Source organism: Lonchura striata, chromosome Z, assembly GCF_050655825.1.
Source record: "Lonchura striata isolate lonStrDom1 chromosome Z, ASM5065582v1, whole genome shotgun sequence".
NCBI classification, from domain to species: domain Eukaryota; kingdom Metazoa; phylum Chordata; class Aves; order Passeriformes; family Estrildidae; genus Lonchura; species Lonchura striata.
This window is the reverse complement of record NC_140740.1, coordinates 60,269,084-60,296,652: the sequence shown is the minus strand read 5'-3', so window position 1 is coordinate 60,296,652 and position 27,569 is coordinate 60,269,084. Positions and strand designations below refer to the sequence as shown.

Sequence of the window (27,569 nt, the reverse complement as noted above, 5' to 3'; positions counted from 1 at the left end):
CTAGGAAGGTAACTTTTGCGTCTTGTTTGATAATGATGGTGATTATTATTATTACTACTGCTACTACTACTACTACTACTACTATAACTCCTACTACAAATATCTGCTTGGATCAGATCAAAACCCTGGGATTAACCATAGTACACATCCCAACAGCTAAAAATAATTTACTCAGCTGGGATCTTGTAATTTTCTTGATGAAAAGGTAGTAATTTTTTTAGGAACATTTAAGTTTAGGTTTACAATATATGGGGGGAAAAAGAGGAATACAAGAGAAAAAAGTGAAAAATTAGAATGCAAATCCTGAAAGTGTAAGGATATTGATGAAACCTGAGAGTTATCACAGTGGACTTGCTTTTTTGCTTTTTTTTTTTTCCCTTTTTTTTTTTTTTTCCCTTTTATTTTTTCTGTTCTTAGAAAGACTTTGACTATATCTTACTGTAACTATGTGCCTGGAGACCAGTAGCAGTCCCAGCAACAAAGTGCCAGCAAGTGGAAAGGTGGAATGAAAGAGGGGCTTTACTGACTTTTAATAAGTGAGTAGAAGAAGAGTAGTAGAGAGACATCTGCCACGCCTAATCCACTTACCAGCCAGGATTTTAGCTTTGAGGAGATTTCTTAGTCTGGACTGACAGAGGAAGGAAAGTGAAGAAGAATTAAAAGATGTCTGTTCATTCAATCAGTCTGTTATGAATTGAAAGGATTTGACTGAAAGATCTCATCTGGTCCTAGATTTTTCCACTATAAGTATCTTGATTTTTGTGCCAAAAACTATAAAGCACAGTTCACAGAGCAAATTTTCTTGCACATGCCATTTGAAATTGTAAAATTGTTTTCAAAACATTTATATCTCTCTGGAGTTTTCCAGCCCCAACCCACATCTTCATATAATGTATTATTATTGCTGCCGTATCCGACACCCCATAGGCAAAACCGAACAGAGACTAATACAACCAGAGACAGTTTGCCTGCTTACAAAGAAGAGCATGTATACATACAGACAGATGCATGAACAAGGAGCAAAAATATCTCTGAAAACACATCATTACTGTCCTTAAGAGGCACTCGGTTCTTCAACAAGATTTTTTCACTATGTTCCACTATTTAATTACTTTACTATGGATGACAGGAAGTCATCCTCCTTCATCCATGTGGGGATATGGGATATAGAGATTACTGAAGAGTAGGCTACAGAGCTGAGTGTATTATAGCATTAACATTGTTTTATACCCCATTAATGAACATTGTTTAAAGAGAATAAAAATAAACACCTTTTATTATAGATAGGAGAAAGATATGTCAATATTGAAAGATATTCAGCACCAAGAGGAACTCCTACAATTTAGGGGGAGAAAAAAAATGAAGCAGGGAAACTATATGATCCAGTCTCAATAAATGCTGTTTTAAAAACCACAAATGTTTATTTACATAATTTTTGTAAAATTTCTTTGCCTTGCAACCTGCCACTGAATTAGCTAGTTCTAGAAAGAAACCATATACTTTCACATCAAATACTAAATGTCAAAATAATGGGAGCAGTTGTATAACAGCTGCTGCAGCATAGAGGAAAAAAAACATCTTTTTTTTGTACACACAGTATAGAGCAGAATACTTGTATTTAATTTCTATGATATTGTGAAAGGCTTTTAGTGTATAATGTTTCTGAGTATTTCTCACTGTTTATTAACAATGCTGTTCTACTTCCTGTGCTTTTACCAGTGTTTTGCTGACAGCTTTTCTCAGGCAGATGGACCTTGATAAAAGACCGGAGGAAAATTTCTTCTAATCAGCACTAGGTCATGAACCGAATGGAATAAGCACTTGATTAGGAGCTGTGTTCCCCATTCTGCAGGTCAGACTGGGAGCAGGAAGGTACCTTTTGGCCTGACCTGAAGGTTTTGACTAACACAGCCCTTATGATACATGTAGCCCAGGTTATCCTTAGCTCAAAACACCTTTTACTCTTAGGTTGCACAGAGTACCTCTAACCCCCAAGACATCTTGGTTAATGCCCCAGACTTGCTTCACAGAACCCTCTCACATGCTAGTAATTTTATCCACCAATACCCTTATCCATGGTCAGCTTATAACCCAGAGGTAAGAAGTAGCTTATTTCAGGCTCCTGGAGCAACATCACATGGCCTAGAAATGTTTCATGAAGTGGGTTATTTGCTAAATGAAACCACTGTGCTGACCTGCAGCACATATGTGGTTATTTCTACTCATCCTCTTCCGCACATCACAGGCAGCAAAAGATTCTTAATAGAATTTAAACTCTATTTAAATTATATTAAGTTTGCTCCAGAAGTATAATCATTTAATAGGATCATAAAAGTGCATAAAATACACAGATTTAGCATAAGAAAGCATGGATTTTTTTTTTACAGATACACATTTTTACATGTTTTTTTTTATTTATTAGAAGTTTTAAAGAGGAATGCTAGACCTATCTCTACACAATCTAATAAGCAATTTTATTCTTTATTTAAAAATCAGATTTTTCAATTATAACAGTGCATGCTGAAAGTATCCGAGCACAAAACTACTTGTATATCTAGCTGACAAGTCCTGACAATAAGGTAATAACACCTGGTAATTCCTAAGTATTTCAGATTACCATGAAATAACACTAAAAGTAACTTGGCAAATGATTTAAGAATGCTTAAGAGTGTAATTATGTGCAGATAGAGGCTATTGGGTAGAATATTCTTGCTGTAGTTTGGAGTTCATAAAGAGTGAGGGTCATATTCTAAGGTACTTTGAATTTCATTCTCTGTAATGGGGGTGGAAAAGTAGAAGTGTGACAGTATCTGATTTAACTTCCAGGTAATTGTAACACCTCTAATAGGATTTTTCCATTGAACAACAGGACAGGACAGGCAGGAAGTATGTAAAGCAAAGGTCAAGGAAAGAAAAAAAAAAAAGATGTGAGTTTGAAGAACTCAGAAGAAGCATATCTTGAGCTATTTTCTTGTCTTCAAGAAAGGAGGAAGGCACAAACTTTTGCCAAACTGTGAGGAAGCTTCTTTGTTCTCATCCAAGAGGTTTTGTCCTCATACCTGGAGTGCTCCCTTCTATGGCATATATGACTGAAGCTCTCTCTAGAAAGCAGTTTTGTAAAACCAAAGCTTGACTCATTGTTAAGACACTGACTGGGGACCCTGGGAGTTTGTTTCTTTGCTGGCACAGTGCCCTGACTGCTCCCCAGCACGTCCTCTTATCGTTTAGTCAAGCACCTTAAAAAAATATGCATTAAAAAAAAAAAAATCCTGCATTGGCATGCAAAGACTCTCCCTTACACTAGAAAAATCCCTTTTTTACTTGCCTGTGGCAAGTAAATGTCTCAAGGGCTTCAGCAGGGACCTGTTCAGGTCAAGAATGTTACGCAAGCACCCTGCAAAGGCTGCAGAGGAAGGAGGAGAAATGCAGAGTGAGCCCACCATCTAGAAGTCCCCTGGCAGAGTCAGTCTCTTCTTTCCTCTCCTCTGATAACCACAGCACAGGAACTGTGCTTGCAGACAATTATGAACCAAAATTGAGTAAAAATATCAATGAACATGGTGTTCACAAATCATCTGAACAAGCTTTATTTATTTGGAAAAAACTAATACTTTTCATTGTGATCAAGGTTGGAGATGAAGCCACAATTATAGCATTAACTTTCCTTCCCAAAGACTAATGGATCAGGGATCTGACATTTAGAATTATATTTAATTTTATTAAGAAACACAAAAACAGTGGAATACATGGAATTTGTTTTTTTCAAGCCACAGAGGTTTCACTAGCAATCAGGGCTCCTCTGGAAATGAAATAGGTTAATCTCAATTTATTATAAAGGGAAAGAATTCATTAGAGTAAAAATAAAGTTTTCTGATAAATTACATGTAAATTATATTTTGTCAGGAAACTAAAACTGACAATCAAATAAAAATACCCTGAATAGTCATTATGGTAGCACAGATGTTCTCCTACCCACATTTCACTTTGACTTTTTCTATTCAAGTAGCTCTAAAATAGGTAATTGAATAAGAACCTCTTTAGCAGGCAAGAACCTTTCTTCTGAGTCCAATTCAGTCTCACAGGTCTTTCTTTTCCACCCTTATTCACAAACCTGTTGCTCCTGGGCCACATTTCCTGGATATTGAACATTTATTGAACATTTTATTAAAAAAAAAAATGTTTTGCAGAAATATAAGCTCTGCAGCTGTTATGGTGCCTTATTTTAGGCACTCTGCACTGAATACTATTATCATTTCATGGAACTTGACTAAGGAGTTCAAAATGAGGGCAAATGTGAAGTTCTCAGAAGATCAACTAATTCAACAGCTTGGAGAGAGTAAGTGTTCCAAGAAGTCATATAAAAAGCTGTTGAAAGTGCTGGGTCAACAACAGATCTTGCATACAGAGTCTGCTGATTGGTTTCATGGAAAATTTATGCTTGTGCCTACAAAACTTTGCTTTTTTGCTCCTGAGAGCTACTAAGGAATTTTTTTTTAAACAGGACTTTACAGACTTTGCATCCCTTCTAAAATCTCCTGAGAGTTTGGTGCTATGCTATCACTTGCTTAGGAGTTATATAATTAATTGGTATTGTCAATTTGCTATGCTAACTGAGGAAAAGAAAAAGGCAAAAGGAAAAAACACACCAAAATAAACAAACAAAAAAAAGTGCACGTGCATGCACACGCACACACAAAAACTGCACCAAAACACAAGCAAGCAAAAAAACCAGGCCCAAAGCACCCCAGATTCCTCCACAAAGCAAGAACTGGGAAAATATCACAGGGAATTGACAAAAATGTTTCCAGTGGTCCAGACTAGAAAATGCATTTTTAAAATTAAACACAATCAAATATCCCAGCCAAGGGTTACTTGGACCAATGCCATTATTATTTATCTTTTTTGTGTGAAAATTCTTCCATTCAAGACTATGCACCTGGAAATTTTCAGCTGTTTTACTTGGGCCCCAGGCACAATATTTCTTTACCAAGTTCTGTATGTACATATGGTCCTCCAATACTGCATCAGGGTAAAGCATATCAATTTTGCTTCAACTCTCAAAAAATTCTATGACTGACAGGGCAGTACTTCATGCTTCGACTCTAGCAGAGCTTTAAGCATCTAAACCTCTTTGAGATAATAAATATCTGTCTTAAAAGCAATCATGACATGGTTTTCTGCCCCACCCCATTGCACACTACCCAAATAGAGTGTGCAGCTCAACATGGACACTGAAGGGATGGTAAGGATGTAGAGCATGACCCACCCTGTTCTTGCTATCCACATCCTATTCAGGACTAAGCATGTCCACTTTTACCACGGACAGAAAAATTGATGTCTGCACTCTCATTCACATGAGTCACTGCACTTTGCCCCATGCTCAATGTTGCAGACCAGCACATGGAAAAAGCTGAATTTTGTACTAAAACCACACCATGTGAGCCAGACCTCTCATCAGGAAGTCAATACATTTGTGAGCTGATCATCCTCAGCATTGACTCACAGTCCACAGAAGTCACTCTGAAGCCCCAGAAACCCTTTGTGTGGTCCAGAAGCACAGGATGGGTCAGGCTGGAAGAGACCTGTCCTGGCTTGTAAGATAAGCATGTATTCTATTGCCATCTGTTGGAGGTTGGGCAGTTTTCTTATCTCTTCCACGAACAATGTCTCTCTCTGGGGGGATATCTTCTGTTAATGGACCATTGAATGACTCACTGCATGACCGATAAAGTTACATCATCCCCCTGTGAGATGCTCCACCCAGAGGGGAGGAGACAAGCATTCCTACCTGCATAAAATCAGCGCTTTTTGAGACACTGGCAGCCACTTCGCTGGATTCCCAGAGGGGCAGCTTCTTCTTGCTGAATTCCCAGAGGAAGACCAGGCCCAACTACTACCAGACCTTCAGAGAAAACTACACCCTTCTAGAGATCACCACTTTTTCAGCATTTCATCTGCCACTCAAGGAGGAGCAGCCACCGTTTAACTGGACTGCTACCAACACCCTGACTCCTCAGGCTGTCAGGTTTCTGACTCCATCACTAGTTTCCTTTGTACTAATTACATTTGTTTTGTTATTATTTTTTTTATTTAGTTTTTTTCCTAGTAAAGGACTGTTATTCCCATTCCCATATCTTTGCCTGAGAGCCTTTTTAATTTGGAGAGAGGGGGTTTACCTTTTCCATTTCACAGAAGGCTTTTGCCTTCCTTCACAGACTCCTGCCTTTTCAAACCTAGACAAGACCACAGTGGGTCATTTGATTCAACCTCTCTTCTCAAGCATGGTTATCCCAGAGTACATGGCACAGGATTGCATCTAGATGGTTCTTGAATATTTCCACTGAGCTATTCACAGTCGTACAGGGAACTTCGCACAGAAACTCATTTGGAGGCTATAGGCTGGAACTGTATTTCTGAGAGCTACATTCCATGCATCTGCAATGTTTTTTCCTTATCTGCCAGGCCTTTAAATGAAGAAAATCTGCTTCCCTTGCCTCAGCCATTAGTCATTTTGTATTTAGATATCCCTTACAAAAATTATCTCAGATTCATTATTTCTGCACTTTTTTCCTTTAATTTGAGTAGCTCATTGTGGCTAAATGAAAGCATTTGAGGTCAGCTGACTAAATGGAGTAGCATTTTAGCTGTCAGCACTTCAATTTGGAAAAAAAGAAAGCTACAGCAATAAAACTTTGAAAGGCTCAAATGGGCTCTTCCTAGGAGAGAGATTCACTCTGAGATGTTTTGGGTATTATATATTGTAAAATATCACTCACAGCTATTTAATTAAATTGGCTTTTTACTTTCCTTCCAAGACATCAAAGTCCTAATATCTGTCCTTGAGCAATAAGTCTGGAAACACCAGCAGGTACCTTCACTGAGGAAAACTCAGGCTAAGTTGCAAAAATTTCCTGTGGACCCTTCGTACCAGAAAAGAAGAGGAACTGAGAAGTCTTCCAGAAAATAAAGTTCAAATCTTGTCCAGAAGATACAATTCTTTTGGAATTATCTAGAAAATGGCTGAGCAACATATCATGTCAGAGCCTGATGGTACAGCCCCAGCTTGCTTATCCTAAACATCAAATATATAATTTCCCCCAAGTCTGTTATTTGTAGCTTTGTGATTTTAATAAAAGGATTCAAGAAGACTTTCCACAATTGTGAGACTGTGTTAGATTTCCAATCTAAGGGACTTCTAGGGATAATTGAAGAATATTTTCCTGCTATGTCTGAGAAATGTGTGTGACACAAATGGCTAATGTAAGGAAAGCAGGCTCTTACATTTCTTCTTGTGACTGATGTCTTACGATTTTCAATGTGTGTCTGAGAGGATCATTTCTAGCAGCTACTTGTGAGTGCAGAGGGTTTTGCAAAGAGTGGTCCTCTCTGCTTCTTGCCTGTGAGCTGCTATGTTTTTTTAGTAATTGCCTAAATGAGCCCGATTTTAGGTGTTCTCCACAGCAGCAAGGCTGTCACATGCTGACCCAAAGGTCTCTGATGCCTGTGGCAGATAAGTGACCACTGTGCTGCTTTTCTTCTCATGTTTCTTTATCAAACTACATCTGGATACCACAGTTCTAAGAATGCTTCCTGCCAGAAATTACTGCAGCCCAGGCTTTCTAGTGTACATAGGTGAGTGCTTTTCTGTCACCCATTTCAGCCTGGGCATTATCCAGGAGAATTACCAGGGAAGAACATGTGACAGCAATCTCAGTCCCTCTTTCCTCCTTGTTTTACAACCCGGAGCTGATGTGATGAGATGCCATAAAAAGTCAAAAGCTGAAGGCAAAGTGGAAAGCTGCATGCTTCCACTGCAAGCTTGGCTGCCAGCACTGACAGGCATAGACACTTCCTGAGCCAGAGCTCACAACCTGGCTCTCACATGTGCCTATTTGCCATGGGCTTGACTAAACCTTTTTGTGATCCCATCCATACCATCAGCCTCCCAAACATCCTGTGATGATGAGTTCCCCAATTTAAGCATGCATTGTGCAGAGAAGGACTTCCTCCTCTTTGTTTTAAACCCACTGACTGGTATTTCCACTGGATGTCTCAGACTGTGAGATCCCAGTGAACAGTCATTCTCTGGTTATCCTCTCTATACCATTCATATTTTTTTAAATTAACTTCCTCAACAGTTCTCATCCCTCAAAACTCCCTGCTATACTGAACACAGCTTACCTGTACCACAGAAAAACACTCACAGTTCAATTAAACAAAAGCTCTTACATACTTTTATTTCTGCTTTGTTTACATAAATTTCCAAGTTACTCATTACCCTCAACTAAACTAAAAAAATGCTGAAAAATACAAGGTCCATAAAGCCATGCTTAAATCTTTAAGTGAATTGGTATTTCCAAACCAAATGCTGTTGAATCCCCATACACATACACACAAGGACCACGTTGGCCCCATTTGGGATGAAATGTCCCAAAGGCTTGTGTAGCTCAGATACCAGCATTGATGCTCCCTTGTTCCAGGACAAAGATTCCCGTCTGGAAAACTGTTCATGCACTATTGCAACCAGAAATCTACACCAGAGCACTTCACCCTCCAAACCTTATTCTAGTGCCTGCCAACACACTCAGCACCCTGAAATGCTTAGTCCCAGTGGAAAAAAGGCCCTATGACATTAAAAATCTATCCCAACAAAATTTCCCATCAATGGTGAATTGGAGTGGTGTCACCATGGCAGTAAGCAGTAACTGAACAATGGTACTCTAGAAGCATCTCACTGCAGCCACAGGGGCAAAATAAAGGTGTGTTCCATTGAGCAGGAGCAACATGGGAATTCACACAGTTGTAGCATAGTGAGGAAAGATTCCTGTTTTTATGAGAGCAATCATAGATGTTTTAATGCTTGACATATATTTAAAACTAAGTTTTGTGTTTAGTTTCTTAGTTTCCCTTCTTCAGTTTGAAAGTTGAAAAGTTGTAAATATTATGACCTCAATCTCATTTTATGGGAACAAGGTTGTCAGAAACCCAGGATAGCTTTATCACTAGAGCAAAATCATACATGTAGTGTGTGTTTGTATACATATATTAAGGATAGGGGGAAAAAATCTATTATGAAAAAATTAATATGCTTAAAATTGTCAAATAGTAAGAAGAAAATACTGTGTTCACTGAACAGGAATTCAGCTCTAAGCAAAAAGTAACAAACTATTTTAAAACTGTAACTGTGCCATTTTGAACCAAACAAATCAAGGTGATATTCAAAATGCACTAAAGCTAGACTGACTGTTTAAACACAGATGAGTATTACATCTTGTGTTAATTGTTAAAGTGCAGCTCCTTCAGGCACTGTATGATTTCCAGCCAGGAATCTCCAGCTGGTTTATGTCCCATTTTGTACATTTGCCAGATCATTGCTGTACTCAGCACCACAGTTCCTCCTCTCAAGGGCAAATCCTCCCTGAAAATAAGCAGCAGCAAGCCCCTGAACTCGCAAGGCTGGTGGCAAACCATGGGAAGAAGCATCTGGCTCTACTCGGCTGGTGCTGGCAGTGCCCTGGGGGTGCTGCCAGAGTCCAGGACTGGAGGTGGCAGTCCGTGGGGAGCACCTTCAGCCAGCATGCTTCTTGCCTGCCCATCTCACCAGTTGGCAGAGCATCCCTTCCAGCATCTCCTCAGAATCACCTGCCGCACAGGGGAGGCAAGGACACGTGTTAAATCAGCTTCTAGGAGAAAGGAAGACTCTGTTTCTGTATTCCAGCAGATTCTAGATTATATTGAACTGGTGTATTCATATCAGGACTGGCAGAAATTGGGGGAGTGTTTGGAACAGCCCAGGTAGAGCCACGCTGGGTTCACAGCTGGGTGGGATGCCATTATAATACACTGTCTGAGGCAGGGTCTTGCTGTGGAGCCCTGACTGCCCCTCTGCTCATCCAGCACAGTCCCCTGGGCAAAAGGTGACAAAAGCAACATCAAGTTCCAGTGTATCAGACTCATTGCAACTACCCTATATTTTGATACATGTGATGTTGCATTTTAGTTAAATGGTATGATCTGTCTCACTCTTTGAAAATGCATACGGTTTATTCCAAGCCTGTAATCCTCCCCTGAAGTATCATGTGCCTGCAATCCCATTGGCTCAAATCTAATAAGATTAGATTCCCACTTGGAATCTGCCTGTTCAGTGTGCCGTGGGGCAGGCTCTCTCTCTCTCTGTCCTGGCTGGTATTCTCTCGGCTCCTCTGTCCCCTTCCCCCCAATCCCTCAGAACCCATGCTGCTTCCCGGGGTAGGACCCCCATAAACCCTGATCTAATGAGCACCCCAGGAGCCATGTGGAGTCTCCCTGCCTGCTGCCACCAACGAGCTCACAGCTTGGGGGGCCCCGGGACCACAAACACACCGCAACAGATGCAGTAACAAGCGTTTATTTTGCAAGGGATTTTCCTGTTTCACTTCTTCTACTTAATAACAGCTGCCGCCATGATGAACATGGCAAAAGAGAGAAGATTGCTATGCAGATTAGATACCCATCATTAACCTAGAGAGCAATAATCAGTGAGGTTAATAGTGCTGCTGAGAGAGAGCTCAGTGTGCTGAATGTAGATGAGATCTGCAGCCAAACTTCCTGAAGATTTCACAGGGGATAGGAACCTTAGGACCCTGCATCACAGTTCCAGACTGGATCCAGCTGAGCACATCACTGGGACTAGGGTATCTCCAGTTCCAACCCTAGTCCCTCTCTACCCTGGAGACTCTTACTGTGCAATCTCTCCTCTCCATGGCAGTTCTATGCCACACACATACACACACATACACACATACACACATACACACATACACACATACACACATACACACATACACACATAGTGGAAGCTCTTTAAACTTTTTATGTTGCTTCCATGCACAGCAGAATGGATTAGTTCCACAGAGACAGTACTTGTGATTGTCTAGCAGACCAAGGTAATGTAAATGCCAGTGTAATGAGGAGTAAGGGAAGGTGAACATTACAGTCTGTGGATTTATGATTATACTGGTTGATCTGCTAAAAATTCCTAGAAATATATGTTATTTAGACAAATAAACTGTCTTCAAGTCAAAGTATTCCTCATATGGCAGTAATTTTTAAACAGGCATTATTTACTATTGCTTGCTTCCCAGTGAATCACTCAGTGTAATTTCCAAAAGCTCATTAATATTGTGTTGGACCAAAGCAATAACTCCCTGTAAAGCCCCAAGCAAATAAGGTGCTTTACAGTTCTGTCCTTCCTTCCACCCAGGGAGCACTCCACACTTTATGCACTCATGAATTTGCCTTCACTGTCTGTGTGGCTGGGGAGAAAAAAAAAGTGGAAAAATTCAGCTATGACACAGAACTGTAATTACTTGTAAAAACATAATACAAACACATTTTAAAACTGATTTCTTTTTCCACTGGGATTTTCCACTCCCATATTTTGCATCTTTAATATTATTTGCAAAATATGCTTCAATCTGATAAATTTTAGTAGTGAAGAACCTTAATAAAGCTGATGCTAAGATCAGCATTAGAGTCACCTTGAGTCACCTTGATCCTTCTCCAAAGATAATAGACTGTATCTAGAGTAATACTTCCACAATGTATCTCTAGTTATTCACTGTAAATCTAATAAAATAATTGTATATGGCATAACACTGCATGAAACAATAAATCTCCAGCAGTTTAAGAAGCAACTATTTCCAAGGAGAAACCATAGTTCTTCTGCCTTTGAGTCTGTGAACATCCCAAACATCTTAATATTTAAATGACAAGCACGAGGTTTCAGCAAGAAAAAAAATATCTCAGATGAAAACCTGTTTGCCTTCCAGTAGATGCCAGAGGGAGAATTAAATCATTCATACCAAAGTGATCAATATTCCACATGCCACTTCACAAAGGAATTAAAGAAAATCAATTTCCTACAGACCTTCCTACTCCAAGCTTTTTTATGAGTCAATGACAGCTGAAGTGTTTGCATCGTCAATGAGGTCTTTCAGCACATACCTCAAACACTGCACAAGACCTCTCTTGGGAGGCATAAAACAAATTCACTTGTTCTGATGTGCAGACTTCAGAGCAACAGCCAGAAAGCATGGCTGCATTACACCTCTCATACACACATACCCTTATACCCTTTCTAAAACTAACTTGTATTATGCAGAGCAATATATTTTGCTAGCAGTCTGAGCTTAGCTGCATTCATGTGGAATACCCTAGACTCCTTAGGAATCAAGAAAAGCAAAGGCACAACTACGTGCTAGACATTTTAAATTGTGGTGGCAGAGACTGAAGGAACAAAGGAACACTACGAATTGCAAAGTGTAATATGGCTGTTCTTTTCTTCTGTAGTAGCTACATACACCTTAAAATCCAATGGTTTAGCTGGTGAGGTCTCCAGAGTAGAAGTGTAATTTAGCAGAGTAAGCAGCAAATTTAGCTGAAGAGATACAGAGATATACAGGGAAAAAAATACGGAGAGAGCCTTACTCATGCTCACTGCCTGTAGGAATAACTAACCAATAACCCTGCTAAGAGGTTTCCTTTCCTGTGGTACCCCATCTCTCAGAAAACAATGCCTGATGGGACCGTTTCCTGTGGGGCAGCCCTGACTGCTCAGCAGAATCACTCACAGGCTGCAGGAGTCTCCTGCTGACAAACAGCACAAGAGTCACAGATATCTTTAAATTCCCTGTTTCTTACTGAGGGGAAATTTCAGTTGTACTCACACCACTCTGCAGCCTCCAGCTCTCTGTGGGTTGGTGTCTGTGATCCTCCTCCTGCTGCTGGCATGGTGCACATATTCCTCTCCTGTGATCTGCTTTTTTCACCACAGTTTTTGAGGACAGCTTGTCAATTAAAAGTTCACTATCGCAATCTTAGAAAATACACTTTTTCGGTTTTCCCTCCTATTAAACACATTAGCCTTAAGGAAGCCCTGTGCCAACTTGGGTGCTTTGTGCAAAATTGAGGAAATTTCTAAGATTTAAGCCTCCAGGTTCGGAAAAGAACCTTCTTACAACTTCACCTGCAGGTAGCCCACAGCTCTGCAATTGCTGTATGGTTTGCTCTGTTGGTAATTTTTTGTCCCACTTGCCAGGAGAATGCATGGGGCTGTGTCCCTACAGTCCTCTAGGAGTGGAATGAACAGGGCAGGAAGCACTTCAGCTCATGGAAAAGTTCAAACAATATCCATGTCATGTATCCAAAATGTTGTCCAGCACAGGGACATACCCCAGTGAGTTCAGCCCTGCTCTGCCCTGAGGTAGCCTGCACCAGGTACCCAGTGGGGCAAAGAGCAGCAGTGTTGCACAGTAATCTCCTTTGCAGACAGTAGACAGATCCTACTGTCATGGCTTTTGGTTCCCTTGAGTGAAGGTTTCAGTTGCATTTATCTTGTCACAGCTGAATCCTCATTCTGTGCATGATTTACCATCTTTTTCTACCCAAATTATAGCAGAAAAATGCAACATAGAGATGAAAAATTGGTGAAAAGGTTCTCCAGACCCAACAGTAACCAAGTCAGAGTGTGTGGGTATCATCTCTATCCCAATGTTTTGTGTTTGCACTGCTATTTGAGTTTGGGTATTTTTTAAAAGAAACTTAGAACAAAAGAGTATTTGCAAAAATATCATTTCACAAATGCAATGTAATTTGTCATTTTTTCATTTTACAATGACAAAAGCACTCATCAATGACCACACCAACAAATCAATGACTGCAACAGGAGCTTTACAACATAAGTATTTTTTCAGTAAAGGCAAGTATTTGGGGAAAAACCTTTGCTGATGCTACAGCTCTGCACTACAAGAGCCTGACCATTCCATTAACTGGCTAGATGATACAGTCACTAAAATAAATAAGCTACACTTCTTCAGGGCTAGAAATTCAGGAATCCATACTGCCCTATTATCTTACAGAGAATAAGAGCCGGTAAATTATGCAGATATTTAATTATATGCCAATCAAAAATGAAAAAACCCGATACGTTCTACAGAGTATATTGTTTTCTTTCTTGTTTTTTTGCCAAAAAAACCAGAAATCCCACACATTGTCCAAGAAGGTCTCCAAAATCACGTGCATGAGATGAGTCCCTCAAACTCCATAATCAGTCAGATTAAAGGTTTAAATGCTTTTTCTTCATGAAGTGAATAAATTAAAGCCTCATCTAGCAGAACACGGATATTCCTGCACAATAATCTCCTATCATCCTTACAATTGTATTATTATTTTGTTGCTTTGAAAAGGAGGTGAGGCTGGCTGGATGCTTGTGGGGCAACCTGTCTAATTTAAGCCACCCCCAACTCTTGTAACACACAGTGGCAAATACAAGCCTAGAGAGCACATGTACTGAAAACCAAGTATACTTGCACTCTGGGCAGGGAGCTTCTGCAGGCTGACCCAGATGCAGTCACGTATCTGCCCCCCTCCTCTGCCCTGCAGTAAAGGACATCTGAGTCTTTCTCTGCACGTCCAACATCATGACTGAGGTAAAGACTAAGGGTAAGTAAACTCTAGATTTTTCCAGGGGATATATTGGTCTATCCATTACATAACTGCTGGCATCACCTCAAATCAGCAACGTTAATCCCAAAGTCCCTACCACCCAAGCAAAAGGACTAAAGTGATTATTACTAGTTAAGACTGTCCGGACTATACACCAAAAGAATATATATTTGGACTACAGCTGGCTTTGAAGTGTTTTATTGTGAAGATTTCACAATGAAGGAACTCTGTCTATAACCTACTATAAACAACTCATTTCAGGGAATACAGGGCCACAAAGAACAGGATTATCAGATACTCTGATGAAGGTAAGATCCAATAAAATTATTGCCTGTGACTTCAAAGTATATTCCTACTGCTTTTTCTTAATTGCATTTATTACTAGCATGTCAGGTTCTACCTTTTTTCTTCTATTTTTATCAATCAGGCTCATTAGTTGAAATTCACAGACATTCATGTGAATAAGGAGAAGTTAGGGCCTTCTGTACAGAAGAGGATTTAGGAAATGCTCTTTTACTGCTTTTTCAGAACTTGGCTCTGAATTCTGCATCCTGAATAAGTTTTTTCCATCTGTTTAACAAGACAAAGCACAGATCCAAGAGATGTAGGCTATTTGGGTAGAGCTATGTGGGCTCTTTGGTTAATCCAATATTCTTTGGGCGAAGTACTTGAGGCAACATGTGCATGACTAGGAAATGATAGGCAGGCATATAAATATGCATAAGTGTATATTCAGACTTAATTTCTCATATCCTGTGGCTGAGCATTACCAGCCATGGGGTGCAGGGTCGGGGGAAGAGTGGAAATAACAATAAAAAGAGCCATGGGTCTGTTTGCTACCTCCCATGCAGTATCTCCTCTGCCCTGAAGGATAGTCATCCAGTCTGCATTCTAGGAAATGCACAATTCAAAGTGAAGAATATTGTATATATTTGAGACCAAAAACCCACACTGAAATGCTCTTGCGTCTCTTAATAAATAGCAATTATTTGTACATTATTTTCTATAAATGAAAATAAGCCTTCATAATCAGGTATGTAATAATATAAAGGCTTGTTGAGAGGAAGTCTTCTGGGAAGTATCAGAAATGCACATCCTATCCCTGAATTCTGGGAAATTACTTAAGCCTGATCTAGCTAACATTTGTCTAACAATATATGGAGGCAATATATGCTTTCAGCCTTATGGTTGAAAGCATATTGGAAAGACCATGGCAACCTATTTGTTCCAGCAGCAGTCAGAAACAAATTATATTCCAAAACATGTGTTCCTTACCTGCTTGTTTATGGCTATCTGACATGCAGAGCTAAAACTCCTCACTTGCAGTTAAAAGAAACTTAATTTACAGAGCAAAGCTCATTTGTAGATCTTTAGACACAAGCAAGTTGAACAAGCATCTCTCTGTCAATTTACTCTCTGGCAGGGCTGTGATGTCCTGGAGGTTACACAAGATTTTGTGCAGCAATTGCTGATCAAGCCCTTAGATGGATAGAGAATGCCAATTTGGTGGTGTTTGCTGAAAGATCTGAATGGCTGCCAGGAGGTGAATTTCAGAACGAAAGACTGAATAATAAGATTCCTCATTAAAACACTGGATTTGCCATGCTCATTTTAGATTCAGTCGAAGGAGCAATGAAATAATTTTCTATATAATAAAAAACATTTTTGAGCTGCCTTACAAGACATTAAATTGCAAAAGAGGTCAAGGCTAAGCCATTCCACCTGAGAGTTTCTACATATTACAAAAGAGACTGGAATATTAGTTTTGCTGGAACTGGACTTTGGAGACATAAAGTCAGGTAAAAGCTTTGGAGAGGAAATTGGGGAGAGATGAGCTTTCTGAATGCCTAACTCCTTGGAATTACAGTCTTTGGATATACTAAGAGCTGTACCCAGTGTGTACTTTTTCTCCTTTGTTAAAAAAAAAAAAAAGTAGTTTTCATTAACTGAAAGGATAATACCAGTAAGCCAAGTTCATAATCTCAGTCTGCATATAAATTATACATAACTGTAAATTCTCTCCCTTACAGTTTACTCAGTGTTTCAAAAATTCCTGAAGAAACTGACTAAATTTCCAACGCTGCACAAAAGGAAAGCTCAGTACATTTAAGAATTTACAGAAAAGTGTGACAATTATGACTACAAAAGATCAGCAATGAGCTTGCAGGACTCCAGGAACTGTTTTTTCTGACTTTGTGCTGATTCTAAAAATGGGCAGTGGGCAGTGTAAAGACTGAAAAGTCTATGAAGAAGAGTCCACAAGCAACTGCTTAAAAGTAAGCTTAAAATTCCTTGAGGATGAGAAGGAATGGTAAAGTTTCAGTGAGATGGAGGAAATGTCTAATTACACATAACACATACATAAATAAATACATAACTGTTAGGTATGGCGTGCACATCATACTAAGAAAATGTAAACCCGTCTTTCAAATCAGGGCTCTGTTTATGTAGCAAAGTATCACACTTGTTTTGTGTGGCACTGATAAAAGGCATAGAACAGAATAGCAAACCTCCCCTTTTGGTTGTCTGCCACTGGCACAGACTGGACCATTGCTACAATATGGAGTTCTTTATAAAATACTAAAAAATAAGGATTATAAATATTTAAAGAGGTTTATCCAAAGAAAGGTTTAAAAATATTTAATCCAAAGAAACCACTCATCTTTTCTGTTGTCTGTCCATTCTTCTTCCCCAAGGCCAGAACACCCACTAAGGCCTATCCATTCTCCTCTTTCCCTGAACTGTTTTTGGTTTTTTGGTTTTCTTTCAAGGAATAATGTAGAACATTTATAAAGCACGGGCTTGCTGTTTGTTTTCATATTCACTCTAAGCCTGTTATGTTCTCTGAAATCTCTGGTAATTCATTTGCTATCTGTTTTTCTATTTATGAAGTATTGTGTAATTATTAAGTTCTAGAAATTTCATTTGTATTTTGTATTTCAGGGCTTTGAGTATGAGGTGGGGATTGTTTTGAAGTGCTTTTTTCTGTTTGTTTTCAAGACCACAGAACACCTTGAACCTGGACTATTTGTTGTTTTTCCCATAAATACTTCCGTGCTTTTTAGCTGAGCATTATTTTACCTAACTGAGGGGTTGGACTGCTCTATTCTTGAACTGGAACATGCTATCATATTCCCCTTCAAGAGTTTTTATGAATATCCTGGGATTAAGTTTGAAGCTGGTTCAGGCAAGAGTACTGAGGGCACTGTTCATTTGCTGTGGCTACAGCTGGTAAGTAGTTATACAGTATTCTTTCTTCTCTGTGTATCAGGAAATATGTATTTCTGCTTTCCATATCTCCTAATCATGTAAACTGTGACTTGAACAGATTTGCTTGGGGCATTTGCCCACTGTACTATTGAATACCACCAAACAGCAGACTGTACACTTACTTGCAAAAACCTGGATAATAATCTATTCCATGTATGAAATAATAATCACAATCATAATAATAATAATAATAATAATAATAATAATAATAATAATAATAATAACGTAGATACTAATTTATACCCAAGTGAATATATATATATGAAGCCACTGGCAGGGGTCATCACATTAAATGGCATGTCTTCCCCAAATACAAAACCAAATTAACAGTTCAAATTGCAGATGCCCGTAAACCTCAGGACCATTTGGGCTGACTGCTTTTCATATGCAGGAGTTTCACTCCCCATGCATTTTTCATGTGCTAGCTATTCAATTACCCAAAATTTTAGATGGGAACATTGATAAGCCCTGATATATGAATGCAATACAATTCAGATTACTGAATTACAGATTACATCTATGTGGTGTCAGTAATCAGTCTGTCATAATTCCACCAACTGTGTAAGAACATCATCTTCTCAAGAGCAATCATCCACCACCTCAGGAAAAACTTAACACAAAAAAAAGTTTTGGTCAGCTCTTTGCTGTCTGCACGGGCTTTGGCTTTTTCTTGTTCTGTGACAAAGGAAAAATGAAGTGTCTCCATATGGTGATCATTAATACTGGGTCATGTACTGAAGTGCTTTGTGTTTCACTAATAGTCAAATTGTGTTGCAATCATTCTTGTATGGACTGAAGAAGTGGTACCTCAACCATCATAGCTGAACCACAAAATCCTGCACTGATCATGGAAGTACCATGCATTTTAATGTGAAGTATTATTCAAAACAAAAGCACATAATAATGTGTTGATAAATGATAAATACCATGTATTCATTATCATAGGTTTAAGATCCTCTGACTTGCAATGCTTGCTCCATTTTGAGTTGGACCTACCAACCCTTAAGGCAAGAGACATTATATCACAGACATCAGCTGGCTATGATGTCAATGACCAAGGTGAATATCGTGCAGACAGTCCACCCTCTGGAAAAGTAGTTAACCACTCTACTCTCTGAGTCTTAGGAGGAAGTCTGGTAAGTCCCTCCATGAAACAGGCACTGTCTGATAAAGGCAAAAAGCACAAAGAAGGGTAGAGCAGGATTTTCCTTCTTCTAATGGTAATGTCTTTTAACCTCCCTTCAGTCCAAAACCTGCTAGTAGAAGACAGAGTCAAGGGTCCCAGATGTGCTTTCCTGCATCATTACCCTTACCAGCTCCTGTAGCTCCCAGAACACCTGGGAAATCAGTCCTGTGAGACTGCGAGCAGCATGGAGTTTGCTGTTTGGCTTATTGAACATCATAGAGAACACATGAAATTTCTTCATTTGCAAACAGTCATCACTTCAGATATGAATTAGTTGTAATCTCCCATTTTTACACTATCTTCTTGTTCAGTCTCAGCACACATACAGATCTGTGGGGTATGGAAATCTCCTGAGAGATTGAAGAGAATGATTGAAGAGAGAGGATTGTTGGAGTTTCTCTGGGAATATCAGGAAGGCATGGAGAAACTAAAAATGTGAGATCAGAGTCATCAGGGAGCAATAATATAAGCCTAATAACTGGAGAAGGAAGACAGAAGTGGCTCAGGGTGTACTTGAGGCAGTAGATCAAAGAGATGACTTGTGAATGAAATAAATAAGATTGAAAACTAATTGAGTAAAGCAGACAGACAAAAAGACTGAATCAAGTCTGGCTTCCTTTACTATCTGCTGTATTATCTCTGCTGTTCTTACAAAAGTTACCTTGATTATCATGGCGATATTGCAGCAGGACACCAGCAGAAATGGTGATGTTGACATGCAGAATGATTGTATCAGAGGTACTGTTTATTAAATAAAGATGTATCCTCTGCAACTGACAAGGCACGGCTGTTACTTGCCTGTTCTCGCTCCCTGTTCAAATAATATTTAGACAGGGAATGCAAGAGGAGCTCAGGAGCTTTGAAGCTGAGATGCTTTGCTTCATCCTATGGGCACAGAGTCAGAGGTCACTCACTGGGGGCACTTGAAGGAAGATACTGCATGGGACAATGACCTGGAAAGGGGCCAAGGAGACTTCCAGATGCTTCAAAACATAAAATTGTCTCTAAGATTTAAACTGTTGAGGAACAGGTCTCTGTAAAAGCAAAGCTGTTTCATCCAGACCTTTCCAGTTTTTACATACAGTTAGATAAATCATATCAAGAGATGAAGCAGCAGCCAGTATAAGAGTTGGCCTCCTTTTTACTCTATTTGTAGCACCTGATGAAGAAGAGGTAAACTGAGATGTTTCTTTTAGTTCTTAAAACCTTCTTTCTTCAGTATCCTGTTCCTACCTTGCCCTAATCATCTTTAATTGAGGTATAGAAACATCTCAATTATCAGAAGCCAATTTAAGAAACAAATAATTTTAAAAGGATACACTAAAACAGCTTTCAGAGAATCACAGAGTCATTTAGGTTGGGAAAGACCATTAAAGTCATCCAGTCAAACTGCTGTAGTCTAGATTAAATGAGATTTATAACCAGGTCTGGTCTACACATCTCCAGCAGCAAAAGGTGAGGTTTCACTGCAGAAAATGCTCTAAGAAAAGACCCCTACAGTCATCAAAAGCCTGCAAGAGAGAGACCACCCCTTCAGGTTAGCTGCCAGGCTAGAATAAATGGGATATTGTAGATCCCTTCATGCAAGCTTGGTGGAAAATATGTCAGTGAGACACCTGCCCTAAGTCAGGAAGATGCTTGCACACCTGGCGAAACAGATCCTAGTGAGAACTACACCTCCCAGGGGTATTATCCCAACAAAAGTATGAGTTACTTCAGGGCCAAGTGCCACCCAGTCAGATTAATTGCAAACATTGTAGTAAAACATGAACATTACTGCACTGACTGCTCCAAAGCTCAGCTCACAAAAGAAGGCAGTCTGTAGCATAGGCAGACTGAATAGGAAACACATTTTTCTTTCTTACCATATTCTCCTGTCTTCCTTCTGCAGTTCTGTGATGCACACAGTCACACAGATAACCTCCATTTGACATTTTCATCTGTAGAAGCCCAATGAGTTGACTGGCAGGCTTCTCACACGCCAGTTTGTCCGAGCAAGAAGACAGAAATGGATGTGTGAGTATTGCTGCATTTCAGCCCCATCAGTCAACTCAGCAGTGATGATGGGACCAAATGAAGTCTTCCCACTCATTAGATTCCTGTGGTCTGCTGTGTGCCAGGATTTTGACCACAACTCCCTGGCGTATATATATGGCTTCTGTGATTCCCAGGTGGTCCCTCACCAAAATATATCCCAGGCCTGCATCTGCTTAACTTTCAAGAACAAATGACACCAACACAGCCATGGACTCCAAAGGTGATTATTTCTTAAAAAATACACAGTTGTTAGCAACAGAGATCAGAAAATAACTACCATTTGTGGAGTCAGAAATCAGAAGTCAGCGCAAATCTACCTTGCTTTGTTTGAGAACAATGAAGAAGCAAGACAGTCTTTCTTCTTTCTTAACAAAAAGATTACTTTAAAAGTAAGACCTTAAAACCCAATGATGTTCTTTATTTTCAAATAAGAAGTATTATCACTTCCACATTTAACCTAATCCTTAGCCTCTCTGCTTTCTCCCTTCTCTCTTCTGGACAGCTCTGCTCTGACCCCCTTCAGGCCCAGGTGACTGCAGGACTAAAGAAGTAATTCTTACTGTGAAAGCAAGATAAATCTCTGGTTTTATAAAAGCCCTTTTTCAATGGAATTTGATACTATTTTATTATTTGTGCAAGAAAAACACCTTGAATCAATACAGAAATAATTAAAGGACCTGGGCACTGATTTGATTTCCAGGCAGGAGAACAAGGTCTCTCTGTTTCTCTCCCTTTTTACCACACTGCTGGCACAAAAACTTACAAAATGTGAGGATTCAATAAATCAGTAGAAAGACTTATAGCTTTTTTGTTTGTTTGTTTGTTTAAACTTGAAGGATGAAATATAGGAAAACCACTGCAAAAAGCAGGGAGGGAGGACTAGGAAAAGGCAGCAGATGTTATAAAATATCTACTTTCATGTTCCCTGTGCACCAGAAATGTGCAGATATATATTGGCAGAGCTACAGTCAGAGTCTGCAGTGAGGCTACATCTTACACATCTGGAAGGTATTTGGCAGGGTGTAGAGTTCAAATGTTTTCTGCTTCAGCTGATTTCAGACATACCTCTCAGTGACAGGCTGAGCAAGGGACAGCTCAACCAACAGGCTCGTTCACTGCAGTTCCAGCTCGCCTGCTCCGACTGCTGTCAGGCGCAGGCATGGGGCTGGGTTCTGCTCTTCCCTTGGGCTAAGGGTTGCTAGTAGCATTCAGCAATGAGAATGATAATAGAGGAACTGGGAGGAGAGCAGGCAGAAGAAAATGGCACCATAACTCAGCAAAGCCTGGCCTCGTATCAAGAAACAGAATGTACTTGGATGAAATCCAGGGTGTGAGTTAACTGGAGTGCAGACCAAGCCATTCAGGAAATAAGAAGGTCCTCACTGTACAGAAACATGGAAGGGTCACATTAGAGCCTATGTGGTTTTTTTGGTTTTGTTTTTGTTTTTTTTTTCCCAGAAATCCCTGTTTTAAAAATACAGAAATACAAACAGAAAGAAAATTTCAGTTTCTCTGCTCTAAAAGCAAGGCCAGCTTAAGCTAGTAGGGAAGGTGAGGCATGTTGCTGTGTCTGGAACTGCCTGACATTGCACTGGCCCATTATGGGAGCTTACACCAGTCACCAGAGGTTAACTCTGCTTTGGTAAGAAATGTTTCTCAGCAGGAATGCACTTCTAGGATCTCTTCTTACTCCAGCTGCTACAATCCAGTGCCTGTGAGCTACCTGCTAAGCTTAGTCAGGAGAGAGCAAGTCCCTGGTGTGGTGCATAATTTACATCTCTATGATGAGCTTTCCAGGTGACAAGCCTGCCTGACAGCTTACTGTGACCAGCTAACCACCATGCTAACAAAACCTTGCTGACACTGCAGATCCCGCAGGTGTGGAACAGCAAATGGCAGAGGGAGGCTTTCCCCACCTCACAGCTTCTGGCTGTGCCACCATGGGAACCAAGACAGGGACTCCACTGACAAGAAAGGACACCTTGTGTGACAAGGAGACAGGGGAGAAGGTTTGCCCCTGTGGGCTGCCCTTGCACCATCCAGTCAATGTTTCCTCATGTCCTCTGGAGTCTCAACCATGCACAGGAACTCAAAGCAATTCATTGACAATGCTTGACACTTTTCAGGCTTTCAGTGTAGAGTATGTTACACACCTCCACTTCCGTCTTCACCTTCTCTGCCCAGAGCAATCCTGGAATTACAACAGGAAAAGAGAGGAGGAATAGGATGACCAATGTCTAAAAGCAGTGTGCCAAGACATTAGCACTGAACAACACTGTCAGTGGCAGGAACATTTTGCAGCACAGCACAGTTATTGCGACACCCCCAGCTCCAGCTCCCCCACACTCACCTCACTATTTTTATTTTTGCACTCTCTGACAACACACATACCCAAATGGAGGTGATGTTGCACTTCTGTTTTATTCATTCCCTTTTAAGACTTGAAAAGACAGCAATATTTGTTCACTCAAATTGTTGCTAAGATCACAGACACTTATACACAGTAGGCTTGATCTACATATACAATAGAGAGATGAGGGAATGGGAAGTCCCTATGATGTAACACCTCTACATGGCCACTGCAGTCTTCTCTAACCACCAGTCCAGGTGTCCAGATATGTAGCCCCACTTTGGGAATACCCAGCAGCAGGGGTTTGCAGCTGGGCTCATCATCAGAGGGTGCTTCTCATCTACCTGTCAGCCCAGCCATCAAGCCTTGCACTGATATTTTCTCTGGGTCAGCATTTCCAAATATTTTTTTTATCCTGACCCTATTACCCCTGTGCCACAGCACACACTCTGACTGCTTCTCCAAAATAAGCATTCATTCCCTCCTCTTCCCTCAGTTACCCATGCCCCCACCAAACCCATCCACAGCCCTCCTATTCTGGTGCTGATATGGAGGAACCACACTATTTCTTTAGCTGAGAAGTTTGTCAGGGATGAAAAAAGCCCAAGAGAACACTAAAAAGTTTTCTAAAAACATGAAATGAGAGCAAGTTGGGACTTTTAAACTGCTGTTTCTACGCATCAAAAATACAGCCAAGGTGAAGAAAGAACCCACACTTATGGCATAACAGAAATTTAAACCTGGAACAAAGTTAAAATTTATCTGTTTATGAAAACAGGCTGAGAGATGTGGGGTTGTTCAGCCTGGAGAAGACAAGGTTAGAGAAAGATCTTAATGCACCTTGTAATACCTGAGGGAAGCCTACAAGAAAGTTAGAGAGGGGCTTTTACAAGAGCATGCGGTGATAGTGCAGAGGGAATGGCTTCAAACTGAAAGAGGGCAGGTTTAGGTTAGATATTAGGAAGAAATTCTTTAGTGTAAGGGTGGTGAGACACTAGGTTGCCCAAAGAAGCTGGGGGCATCCCATCCCAGGAAGTGCTCAAGATTAGGTTCAATGGGGCCCTGAGCAACTGTTCTAGTGGAAGGTGTTCCTGCCATAGCACGGGGCTCAGAACCAGATGATTTTCAAGGTTCCTTCCAACCCAAACCACTCTGTGAACCTGTGACTATGGTGACTGGAAAACCTCAGCAGACTGAGGCCCAGGTAATTATCTTCTCCCTACAAATAGCTTTACTAGAAAATACATGTAAACAATAAATATAAAATTCACTTACTTTTTTCAACTTGTTGTACCTACCTTAGCAATACCAACATGACATGGTGCTGTGTAGACAGTCTGCAGAGGAGGAGTGGTTTAACCACAATGTTCAACTGCTCTGCCTCAGCACAGTAGCTCACCTCCCTATCACAGCCCAAATGAATAGAGGAAAATACTTTTGAAATGGGAGACCACCCACTGAAAACCACCTAAAACACCTGTGTTTGGCTTCTGTGTAAATAATCTGAATTCCAAAACAAACTGCACGTTGTCACCTGATGATTTTTTTTTCTCTAAAAGAAGCAACAGCAGCAGCAAACCAGGGAACAAGCAGCAATCCTCCAATCTTGCGGGTGTAGAGAGCCAGGTCAGGGTAAACACACAAATACCAAAATGCAAGTTGGTGGCAGGAGGTCTGGGTCAAGGACGCAGCATGAGACTCAGAAATATGTGATCTTTCGCAAAGCCAGGAAAGGAGAGAGGTGTTTTGAGCACTAGATCACCTGTTTCCCTCAAGACTGCTTCAGAAAAACCATAACTCCAGCAGACTGACGTGCCTGAGCTCTCAGTCACAGCACAAACAAAAGAGTTACTCCATCTTGGCAAGGGTGGTGCTAGCAGACATGGGGTATAATGATCTAAGAGCATAAAGCTACCAAGTCTGTGGACAGAAGGGAATATATTTTATTAGAATCACTTACACAGTTACAAAAATAAAACAGACCAGCTTTCATCATGCAAGCTTTCTCTCAGGTCTCTCAAGCTTTCTCTCCCCAGGGGGGAGACATGACACATGGTGACCACAAAGAATGTGAGCAAATAATGGGATACTGAAATTCAGTGGATTATTCATGCATATTTGAAATATTAAGTAGCAGGGTGGCTGTTGACTAGCACAGGGTTTGGCCAGGAGAAGAGGACAGCCAGCTCCTGCCAGGGGCTCTCCAAAGGCTAGTGGGAATGAACCACACTGTGATGAGCAGAGCAGACCCTCCTGCGACTGACCAAGCTGCGACTGGGAGCCCATGTGTCTGGGACACCAACAGCAGAGGATCAAGCACTGCCCAGGTTCCCAGGCTCCCAGAATTTTCCCAACACGTCAATGGCAGCACACAACTTTGCTCACATCCCTGATGAAAGTCCTGTTTATGAGCAAAGCTGCCTGGCTTGGTGGGGCTGCAAAGGCCTCACTTGTGTTAAGGCTGAGCTGGGAGCTTGTCAGCAGTTACTGCTGCAAAGTGCACAGCTATGGAGCCCTATGGGGGTTTTAGAATTCTGAAAAAAAAAAATAGTTTGCAAGACATAATGTTATTTTTTCCAGCTGTTCACAGAACTTGCCACATCTCTACAGAGCAACTTCTTTGAAAGAGTATGAAAGCCCTTATAGTCAGCCTCTAGCACAGAAGGAAATGCTCTCTTCCTGCTGAGATAAAGGTCTGGTGGCACATGAAGAAAGGCCTATGCTCCCCTGGAGAAATGACAAAACCCAGTGCATTAGTATTGCTCTGGCTGAGCAGAGGCCATTGCAACTGCCCTGCTTCATTCTGTATTCTCTTTTTTGTCATCTTTACAAAGGGAAAGGTGGTGAAAGCATAGCCCAGACCTGCTCCCACAATCAAGTCAAACTTGAGTATGGAAGAAGAGCTTGTGCCTGATTTTGAATGCCTGCTGAGAAAGAGATCTACACATGGAAGTTGGAAAAGACTTGGTCTGGTAGAAATAGATGTTAAGTATATATCTTTGGATAAGGGGATGAGACTAATTAGAAAAGGGAGGGAGGAGACAGCAAGTGGTAGGATTGAACACATGGAAGCTAAAATTTTTGCCATTGACATTAAACAGCTGCAGACCTAGTACTGAATGGTGCTTTATACCCTTCTTCTGTAAGGGTCTTGCTTCTTCTGTAGCAAGAAACATCTCAAAACTAGAAAATTATGATATAGTCAGAAGTAATATCTAAGTTTCAAGGAAATGCAAGAATATGGATATTATTTATGCATGAGGAGTCATTGTAAAAGAAGGGGAAAAGCTATACTTGAGTGAAGGTTGAACTGCTGAGTTTCATGGCATAATCTCTATTCATCATCTCTTCACAACAGGTTTTCTGATTTAATGAAATGCCAAGAGCTGATGAAAAAGGAAGGCAGGCTGCCAAAATGAATGAGGTACTGTCATTGCATAGTGGCCTGAGTTCCCAGTGCTCAAGCTCACTTGCAAAGCTCAATACCTCAGGTAGGAGTTATAGCTGACAGCTGGTTTTCGGTTAGAGGTGAAGCTCAAAACTCATCTCTCTCTGGTCAGATAACAACAAGCTAGTTTACTATTTTTAAAAATTACATATCTGGTGTTAGCCGAATAAAAAATAGAACCAAATTCCTTTAAGTCATAGGGCCTTCATGGGAAACCAAAAGACATCAAATGATCTCGAGGTCTATTTTTAATCCTTCACCTCTCTGAGGATGCTATCAGCTGTGATACCCGGTGCCACATCCTCCTCCAGAGGCTAAAACTGCCTCAGACTCAGCTCACAATGAAAAGCAAGTCCGAAATGCTACCACAGATGTAACCATCTTTCAGCTTCACAAAAAAATCATGGGAAGACTAGACCACAGGCTTCTCTGCAGCCTGTGGCAGCCTGTGCACAGCCTGTAGCCTGTGGCAGTCAGCGCTCTGGCTATCTAAAGCTCATCTTTAGGATGAGCCTTAAATGGCCAGAGTGCTGACTGCTACTTGTAGGCAAAGAGTGTTCTGACAATACAGCACTGATGCCATGGCACTGGTACCTGGTACCTCGTTGTTTTCCACTGCTGTACAAAGTGATTGCGCCAGAGAAAGACTGGGAAATCAAATACGTTGCTTTTGCATGTTGCCAGATTGAAGTTTAAGAGAGAAAATGGTTCTATCTCTTTGCAGATCTCAAAGATGGAGAGGAGATACTTCTCCTGGAATGACAAGGAAGTTTTCTTACCACAGCCAACACAAT

At 40.5% G+C, this 27,569-nt stretch overlaps 1 long non-coding RNA gene across 2 annotated transcripts in view; it reads right to left on the bottom strand.

The window, feature by feature from the left end:
• Positions 1-27,275, bottom strand: part of LOC146763856 (uncharacterized) — a 178,493-nt gene extending 151,218 nt beyond the window's left edge. The window contains exons 1-2 of one of the 2 annotated variants that reach the window (XR_014951292.1): positions 24,626-27,275; positions 20,806-23,168 (exon numbers count right to left, since the gene is read on the bottom strand). This is a non-coding gene — a long non-coding RNA (uncharacterized LOC146763856). Of the gene's footprint in view, positions 1-20,805 lie in introns of both variants that reach the window. The other variant, XR_014951291.1, reaches the window with a different exon arrangement.
• Positions 27,276-27,569: the final 294 nt, after the last annotated feature.